Here is a 9,934-nt window from a genome sequence, read left to right as displayed (position 1 = left end):
GAGGAACTACCTCTGAGGCCCCTGCCGTCAGTCACACTTTCTTCTGGGAAGCCTGAGTTCCCTCAGCACCATCTTCTTGGCCTCTCCAGAGGCCTGAGAAGCAGTTAGGGCTACTCATCAGGTGCTCCTGGCAGCTGAGAGATACCCCAGCCCCACTAGTGTGCTGACAAATGTTCAACAGTTGCTTAATGATGATTTCTCTGAAAACAACAACAAATGAATGAATAAAACCTCCCAAGCCCCAAGCCCTGATTCTTAGCATTTGCTGACTTTGGAGGTAGAAATGCTTCTCGGCCATGGCTGATTTCCAGCTTGCGAAATCCCTGACAGCTGTCTGCTCTCCTGAGTTGCATAAGCTGCTCCGCCCAGCCCATCCCCACCATGGGGGCCCCTCCTCTCCTGCACCTGGTGGTTCAGAGCCAGGCCTCTGCAGGTCCTGCCAGCAGCTTCAATTGCAGGACAAGGTGCTTCCCTGGCCTGCACTCTACTGCCCAGGAGCCCAGCCCTTCCCAGGCCCTCGTCAGCTCTGAACCAAGGTGGCGGCGTGGAGGAGGACAGCTGGAAAGATGGCTGTGACAGACCAGCAAAGGTGAGAAGGCAGAGGCCCCAGGCAAGTGGACAGCCTGCAGGTGGAAGGCAGTTCACAGACGGCTGGGCGTGTGCTGTGGGGTCTGCGCAGTCCTGCTGTCCATCCCAAAGACACACCCCAGGCCTGGTCATCGGAGTTCACCGCCCTGGCACAGCTGCCGAGGAACCTAGTGATCAGGCGACCACTCTTTGTGGCTCTCCTTTTGAGACAGGGAAAAAACAGGTAGGCAGTGTAGGTGAGAATGAGAGGTCTGGTAGAGAGAAGAGGCTAGGACTGCTCTCCAGGTCAGCAGTCAGCAGGGGAAATAAGGAGGGTCTCCAAGAGGACGACTGTTTTTCAAAGAAAGAACAAAAGGTTGCTGGTGGTGATTTTTCAAGAAAAATCAAACACTTCCGCGTTCCTGTTCTCAGGCACATATGTATAGGGAAGAAAGGAAAGTGAGGGTTAAGGAGAGAAGATCTGGGGGCTGTGGGAAGGCCAGTGGCACCCCTCCCACAGGCGTTTTGTCAGGGGAGTCTGTCCCCTGTCACTTTCTTGAATAAATCCTCTGTGCTGCCTGGCTGTTCTCGCGTTCATTCTTTGACTCCGTGGAACACTCTGGGTCCCCACCACTGATAAGACAGTGTCACTTTCCCTTTTTAAGAGAAGCCAACTAACTTTTGAGCATTGGACAGAGCCCTCGCCTGATGGACGGGCAGCGAGTGGAGCTGGGAAGTTCCTCTGTGCAAGTGACCGGCCCTTCTGCCCAAGACGACGGGAAAGCCAGACCCTGGAAAAGTTCACGTTCAACCTAGTCACACTGGTTGAATCATATTCATACTAGTTAGCTAGTCTTCTAAACTGATGTTTCACTAGAACTCCAGGAAAATGGAGATTGAGAAGGAAAGATATTTTTAAAATATCCAAATTTAGGATAATTTGGGAAATTATTTTTGGAGAGTCATTAGAAAAATTGTATAATTAGAGAATATGGCTCTTCATTGGAGCCTGAGGGTTTTATGGGTAATTATGTTACTCTACTTTCATTAGCATATGTTAATTGTATGTGTTGCTGGGACTCAGTGTGAGATTTCCACACACACGTACGGCATGCACTAATGTCTTTGTAGGAGACAGTGTGTTCCTGTCTCATTGCGTTGACAGAGCACTCGGGGTTTCTTCTGAATGCTAAAGGAGCTTCAGGTGAGAGGTAAAAGCTGTTGCAGGTTCTTCCCTCCAGGTTGAGCACGGTGGCCGTGGCTAGTCCACCCCCGGGCTCCTGGTGTCTCCCCTACAGAGTGGAGAGATTGCCATCTTATCAGTGGGTTTTCTCCTTAGAAACGAGCGAGTATTCTTATTTGTTTTTCATTTTTGATACAATAGCTCAGTGCTTACAGACTAGAACAAAACGATATACAGTCAAAGAGAAAGGTAGACATTCTCGTCCCTTTCCTGCCAACTTCCTGGAGACGGTAGTTTTACGGCTGGCATCCCACGAACCATGGGTGAAGGCTTGGGGAGTGAACACAGCCTGGGGGAACCTGCTTCGTTGACCTGTTCAACTACAGAAGTGTGTAAAAGGTCTTCTGCAGCACTGTCCCCTTTGCACACAGGTTCTGCCTTATCAATGCATTACTGTGAATGGAGGGAACCTGCCGTGGGGAGCTGACCACCATGCTTTCTCTCCAAAGCCCTTGGATCCATCCCTGAACCTGTATAGTGAGAGACTGTGGAGCGAGGCAGAGGGGGAGGCTGGGGGTCTTGAAGGCTTGCAGAGGCGGAGTGCCTTTGGGGTGCTCTTTGGGGAAATGGGGTTGGCAGTTGTGTGCCGTCCCACGCTGGCAGCAGTGGGCGTGGGAGACTGGTGATGTGGAGTTGATCTCTCTGAAACCAGATTCTGCTCCCCAGAATGTTATCTCCGTCTTCCAGCTGTCTGGAGCAGGCGGAGAGCTGTGGAACCAGGGAGAAGGTGTCATTGGGAGACAGGTTTCCTTTCTCTTTTCTTTCTTTTCCAGGGCTGGGGAGGGAACCCAGGGCCCCGCCCACGCTGGGCTGGAGTTCTCCCACTGAGCTGCCCCCCCAGCCCTGGGAGACAGGTTTGGAAGGGAGTGGATGGATGTCAGGGAGGAGAAAAGGAGGGGAGGGAGCTGGGTTTCTCCTCGTCTTACCCCAGGACTAGACCAGCTGCCCCTGCTGTTGCCCGCCACTGGGCCCGGCCACCTCCCCTGCCTGTCCCAACAGCCAATGGGAACTGGAACTCAAACTGTACCCGGTTGCTGCCCCTCAGAGCCTCCCCTTTGCCTGAGGACAGCCTGCACGGTGTCCCCACTACCTGCCACCTTCATCTCACGGCAACTCTGTCCATCCTGCGCCTCATCTGGCTCCCTTTACCTGCCCGTTTCTTCCCACCCCGACAGTGTTCAGCCGCTACCTCAGATGCCCTCTTTGCCCTCTCAGTGCTGCCTCTCTACTTCCTGCCCCACAGAGCCCTGCCTGAGTGTCACCCCTGGACACAGGCTTTGGGACCAGGAGCTTCCTGTCACCCCTTCAGCTCCTGGATTGCGGGCACACTCCACCTGTAGTGCCGCCGGCGGTGAGAGCATCTCCTGCTCTTTGTCCTGTTAGAAGGAAGTGTGGCCACGCCTGTGATGGCAGCTCATTGCCAGGGCCTGCCGTGGGGCCTGGACGGAGCCGGCACTCTGCGTATTTTTAGAATGAGTCAACAGGGAGAGATGAGGTTTTTTGCAAATGAGGATACTGGGTGGAGTCAGAGGGAGGAGACTGGGTTTTGAACAAAGTGTGGGCCTGGACTGTGACACTCACACACACCAGCTGGGTAGCTTCCCTCCGTCCCGCTGCTGCAGCAGGAGACGGAGGCTCAGAACGATGTGAGCTTGGCCAGCAGGAGCGGGGACTGAGTGACGGGTTTGCCCCCCTCCCCTGCAGGCTCCCCACGGCTGGCCTGCTCCAGCTCCACCTCACACTGAGGTATAGGAAACCCCTGACTCCCAGCATGGACGAGGGCCAGGCTTCCAATCTACCCACCTGGAAGCTGAAGTTGAGTCCATGGGGTCGATGGGAATACTCTGGTACAGATGGTAAAGATGCCAGAGTTGCTTGGGCTCAGGGTCCACCTTCCCGCCTCCCTGAGAGGGGACGTGGGTGGCTGGGTCCTCATTTCCTGTTGGAGAACCACCTCCATAGCTTGTGTGTTTGGCATTTTATGCTTTGGGCACAACATTCCTCAAAAGCTCATGTGTGGAGAGTTTGCAGCGAGGTTCCGAGGTGGGGCTCCTAGGAAATGATGGCATCATGAGACCTCTGACCATCAGTGGATGGATCTATTTGATGGTTTTATGGTAGCTTCGTTTGTTGGATTTAGGTGATTTAGTAATTAGTAGTGGACTATTGGGTGATAACTGTAGGCCAGGTGGATGTGGTCAGAGGAAAAGGCCACCAGGGCTGTGTCCCTGGGGCTATATCTTGTCCCTGGCTGCTCTCTGTCTGACACCCTGGCTGCCTCCCAGGAGCTAAGTGACTTTCCTCTGCCATGCCCTCCACCATGATTTTTAGGACTTGGAGCCACCAACTGTGAACTGAATCCTCTGAAACCATGAGCCAAAAGAATCTTTCTTCTAAGATGCTCTTGTCAGGTCTTTTAGTCACAGTGACAAAAACTAACACATAGTGTGTCTCCCTCCTCTGGCCTTGGCTTGCAGAATGAAGTCAACATGTGGATGGGATGGTGTGTTTTTTTGCTCTTTCTAGAAATCAGCCACTTGGCCAGCGGTGATCCTTCTTGGGAATCACTTTGAGAACCTAGTGAAAGTTGAGAACATCCTAGAGAAGCACACACTGGTTTTTAGACATAATGACAGCAGTGTCATGGCTCAGCTGAGCACCATTTGGAGCCTCTTGGGGCTGAGGATGCCAATTTAGGAACTACTGCTCTAGAAGATCTTTCCCAGCAGGATGCGAGCGGAGCTACCTGCAGAACTCTCTTTTGTTCTGTGTTCTCCAGGAAATCAAAGAGAAATGGTGATTGCCTTGGCTTCTCAGATTTTCTAGATCAGAAGTTGGCACTGAATATGCTTTTGTCTTTAGAGAGTCTTTAGAGAGGCGGGTATATGGCATTTGCAGGGGCAGAATGGCTTGGGCTGTGTGCTTTGGGGCAGTAACTGGATCGTGAGGGTGGCATGACCTTCTGAGCATGGGAAAGTGCCAGGAACACTCCGTGGATGGAAATTTCTCAGTGTCCCCTGTGACTCTGTTTCCTTCATTGACTTGTGAATTCCTCCATTCCCATGTTAATAAAATTTGCCAAATTTCTGCTTCCAGGTGAGAACTGAGCTGGGGGATTGGGAGTGGGCTCAGGTAGCAGAGCCCTTTGGGGGGGCCATCACAGAAGATGACATTCCTAGGAAGAAGTATAGAAACCTAAATTTTCCTTTTGGTGCCTAGTATGCAGTCTGTATGAAGATGTCCTAGTTGGGAAACTTTGGGGACACCAAGCCTCTCCCAAGATACTGACGTCACTGTTAACAGACAAGGTCTTGGAGAGCTTTGGGTTGTGAGCCTGGGACCTGGAGAAGAGGAGGAGGGAGGGGCTCTTCCCATCCAGTGCCTTCCCCACCTGTGTCTGGGACCTTGGCTCACCTGTCCCGTGTCCCATTTCTTCCTTCTCGTGCCAGCTGCCATGATGGTACCATGTGACCCCACCTGCTGGCTACAGGGGGCTGGGTCTTCTGTGGGCATTGGACTCCAGGTGGACAAGACTGCTTTGTGGGCCTTTGGGACTTGGGTTGAGAAGGAGAAGCCAGATCATCAGATGCCCAAGTTTTAGCATGCAGAGGTGGTGTCTGCCATGGACTGAGGAAGTGAAGGGAGCTGGGAGGTGAGAGATGGAAAGTGACGTCTTAGAGGGTGTTTTCTGAGCTAACTTTGCTTTTGAACTCTAAATGGATTCTTGCTGCTGCGTTCTTGAGATACCCCAGGACTCTTTTGATATATCCCTCTTTTGGCTTATGCTTCTTTGAGTTGAGCTGCTGTTGCTTGTGGCTCAAAGGATTTGTATTGTTGAAACTTCCAAAGATTCAGGGTCAGATGTGTCCAGGCATGACCAGGCCTCATCAGCACACATGGTGGGGTGGGCTCGCAGTGGGGCTGTTCTGCGAGGTCTCTGAGTCACTGCGGTGAGAATGCTGGAGGCCGGTTGTCTGGCACAGAGGACGATCAGGAGACTGTATCACAGGAGTCCTGCCAGGGAGGGCAGCCTCCACCCGGAGCCCAGCTCTCAGAAGTGAGCGCTTGGCTTTGATACAGGAGGGCTGGATGGCACACATGGCTTTGTGAATGGAGGCGCCCTGTGTGGTCTGCTGAAAGGAGTTCCACTGCTCTACATGAATGGATGTGAAGCCACGGACTGGAACTTTCTCCAGCAGGTGTCCTGTGGAGTCGTGGAGTTCAGTAAGGACTCAGTAACAGCCCCGGAGCAGACATCGGCAGAGCAGCCGTGGAATTCACGTAAATGTGGCGGCCCATGGACATAATTTATAGGGGAGAAGTCCAAGCTCACATCAGGAGAAAGGAACAAAGCTGTTAACCAAGGGCATGTTCGTGGCCTCAGAGAACAATGTCAGGAATGCCTAGCATCTGGCCGTACCCCTGCCTCCTGCATTGAGCTGGTTCTTTTCTGCACAAGTTTGTACTTAAATGAGACCCAGGAGATTATGAAAGAGCAGGCTGCACTTCAGGGGAAGCTGGTGGCCTGGTGCCTCTCCATTTCTTCCTCTCCTCCAAAAAGGCGTCTTCATCGTGGAATTACAAAACTTAAGAGCTGCGAGAGACTTCAGTGGTTGTCTGGGGTGCTTTAGTGAGAGCCCTGGAATGGGGCTCCCTGGTTCCACAGCTCCCTTGATGGTACGTGGAACGCTGTGTGCCACATTTTTCCTGGGAGAAGGTCATGGCTTTCATCAGGTAGGCCCAGGACTTGCAACCTTGAACTGGTCAAAACCCACTCTCTGGCCCATTCACTGAGGAGGAAGAGACCTGGGCCCAGGGAGAGGATGGGGGTGGAAGGCTCTGTGGGCAGGTGATAGCGGAGCCTGGGTGGAGGACGAGATCTCCTAAGTCCCAGAATGCTCGTCCCCCTTCCTTGTGCTTTTAAAAGCTCCTACTGGAAGGTTCCCAAGGAAACTTGATTTGCTTAGAGGAGCGTGACAGCCATAACCCGTGTTTTCCTTAACTGGGAATTAACGAGTAGGTAAGAGCATGCCAGCTTCCAGAATGGAGGAGGATGTTGTAACACTTGTGACTATGACTCTGTGTTAAAAAAATGCCTCTCACCCACATTCTCCATGTAAGTATCAACTCATTAATCTTCATATTCATTCCATAGGACAAGATTGCTCTTTCTCTTGAGAATTAAGAGTTAAAACACATACAGCACAGCAAAGTACCTGGAAATAAACCAGAAAGATATCTAACAGGAGAAGCATCTAGAATGAATCACTTACTACAGCACTAGAAAGTTGCTTCTGTCTTTCTAAAGTCCCTGCAGAGGGGACCCCAGCCAATCTCCATTGCTCTTGGACTCAACTCTGTTTGTGAGCTTGCCCTTTTGAAATTTCCTTGAGTAGATAACTCCTTGCTAGTGCTCCAGTCCCCTCTTGTCCTGGGGCTGAAGACCGGGCCCCATGTTGCAAACCTACCCCATGGCAGTCAGGACCATGGAAGGTTGGGTGACTCATGTGGTCATCATTAGATGACTCTATGAGAGGGCATCTATATGGCCATTTTACTAAGCAAGGAATTGATACCCAATGCTTAATCTGCTATCTATCTATCTATCTATCTATCTATCTATCTATCTATCTATCCATCCATTCATCCATTCTAGGGATTGAACCCCGAGGCACTTAATCACAGAGCTACATCTCTGGCTCTTTTTAATTTTTTTTTTAATTTTGAGAGGGTCTCAATAGGTTTATTACAATAATGCTAAATTACTGAGTCTGGCTTTGAACCTGTGATCCTCCTGCCTCAGCCCCACAAGCCTCTGGGATTACAGGCATGTACCATGGCACCTGGCTTGATTCTGAAAACTCCGCCTTTTCAAAGATAGAGTGTGAGACGTGCCAAACCTGTCAATTTATTTTTATAAAATGCATTTCTAGGTTTTGTGCTTACAAGAGAAACACACATTCTTAGAGGAAGCCTGAGAAAGAGTATAGATAATTTTAAAAATACCTTCAATTACACCGGAGATGTGGCAACCCTAGAGGTTCGCTGTTCTCATCCTCCTTCAGGAAGAACCTGCTACTGAGGTCTAATAGCTGAGGACCTCTGGCATCAGGGCCTTCAGGACCTTCCTCTACACAGGAGGAGAGGCCATGTCTTCCCTGGGCAGTCCTCAGCCAATGATTGTGCACAAAGGGCTTGTGCTTTTCTTCCCAATTTAGAATTCTTCTAATGGGAATCATCTCTCTGGAGTTCTCCGTTGGGTTGGCAGTGACCAGAGGTCTCACTGGAGTGTCTCCTTCCCCATTGCATGGGGAGGCTGGGGTCACACTCTTCACCAAGGCCCTTGGAGCGCAGGCAGAGGCCTCCAGTGTTACAGAGAAGTTCCAAGGAGTCCTCCCACTTTGCCCTGTGCAGCACATTCTCTCTCCTGGGCCTTTTAATCCCTCCCTCGCCATCTGCCTCCATGACTGGGACATTCCCATCTCATTCCACGCAGGTCTGGGTATTTCCTTGGAGCTGCCCTAGGGCAGGTTGAACATAGAAGAGGCTGAACAGTGCCAGTCTCCGTGATAGTGACTGGGACGTTGGGGCCCCTGAATAAGTAGAGGCCAGGGGACTGCACGTAACCATCCAAAACTAGGTTGTCACCGTGCTCAAAACAATCAGAAAACTTGGAGTGGCATCCAGGAGGCATAGCCTGCAAAAAACCGGGAAGACACTGACTAGAGCACAGGATCCCAGGGAACATGACGGGCCTCCCACCGTGCTGGGCAAATGCACAGTCAAAGGAGACCAAGAATGGTGAGCAGAAGGTTGGAGGGGGTTACCCCCAGAAGCTGACAGTCCCTGGCTGAGTTCCTGAGCCTGAGCTGGTGCCCATTGATTGCAGAGGTCCCCAATTCCCAGATTTTTTTTTGATGTTATCACAACTATATGCTGTAACAGTTCCCTGAGTCTTTCCTCAAAGGGACTTACAGCCATTGACTCAAGTGTCCACTGGTGGAAAGGAAAGTGCCCAGACTTTTTGAATGCAATTAGTAACAGAGTCTGTTGACAATGACAGTCAGAGATCCAAAGTGTCATCATGGTCCTTGTTGGAATAGGGACATGTGGGGACCAGGTACTGAGTGACATACTAGCCAAAGTCCAACTTAGAGTGTGTCCAGTGGCTTGGCAAATCCATCGGGTGCCTTTTATTTCCTCAGTTCCTCATTATTTAATTGGGACTGATCTTTTTCACAGTTGGAAGAGCCTCCACAGGGTTTCCTTGGTCTCTAGGGTGAGAGCTATCACTCGTGCCCAAGAAAATAAATAAAAATAATATTACATGCTACAGGGGTGATGAGTGCCCTCATCAAAGGTTTGCATGATACAGAGATGGTGGCCTCAATTTTAATCCTGTTTAATTTGTAGATGGGCTCCTGTGGGAACCAGAGGACCTGGGATGCTAACTCTAACTTCTGCAGTTTCAACCGATAGTGGCCCCTCTGCAGCTGCTGCACTTGATGTGACCTTGTTGGGGGGCAGGTTAATATCCAAGTACAGGCCATGCAGCCATGCATTTGGAGACTATATGTTTTCTTTTCTATTTTAGTCAGAAAAAAAAAAGACCTAGAGACCATTAATTAATTAAACCTGTTACAGACAACAGTGCACATTTGCAGTCTTTCCAAGGGGCCATGGAACTTCTCTTCCTGACTTCTCTCAAGATGTGGGTCAAAGAGTTTTGGACTCTTGTGGACATGCTGGGTCACTTTGCATGCCTAGACGACCCCATGTAGTGATGAGTGAGGTGGGCTGTATGCCGGAGGCCCACGGTGAGGGCCAGGGAGAGGTTACTTCAGAGCAGGTGCTGGGGCCCAGTATTTAGGATCACATTAGAAATTCCCTCCAAAGGATAAGGCAAATTTGTACATTTTGCATTCTTTATTAAAAAAAGAGGCCGGGGGAGCATCTGCCTGGTGAACCTCAGCTTCTGCAGGTACTGCACTGTACACCAGAGATCCAGCTTTGGTCCGTATGCCTGGTGACATGGAAGGCTGCCCGCATTGCAGGGGCTCCGAGTGACTAAGGGACCTTCAGCAGATGCAGCATCCATGCCACTGCCCTAGAGGTCTGGTGGAC

General features: G+C 50.9%; 1 long non-coding RNA gene across 2 annotated transcripts in view; it reads left to right on the top strand.

The window, feature by feature from the left end:
• The first annotated feature begins 410 nt into the window (after window positions 1-410).
• LOC107138830 overlaps window positions 411-9,934 on the top strand; it is a 44,074-nt gene continuing 34,550 nt past the window's right edge. For both annotated transcript variants that reach the window (XR_001503060.2, XR_001503056.2), the window contains exon 1: window positions 411-589. This is a non-coding gene — a long non-coding RNA (uncharacterized LOC107138830). The remainder of the gene's footprint in view (window positions 590-9,934) is intronic.

Source organism: Marmota marmota, unplaced genomic scaffold, assembly GCF_001458135.2.
Source record: "Marmota marmota marmota unplaced genomic scaffold, marMar, whole genome shotgun sequence".
Classification (NCBI taxonomy): domain Eukaryota; kingdom Metazoa; phylum Chordata; class Mammalia; order Rodentia; family Sciuridae; genus Marmota; species Marmota marmota.
Note: the sequence above shows the minus strand (reverse complement) of the source record. Positions and strands in the feature narration are given on the sequence as shown.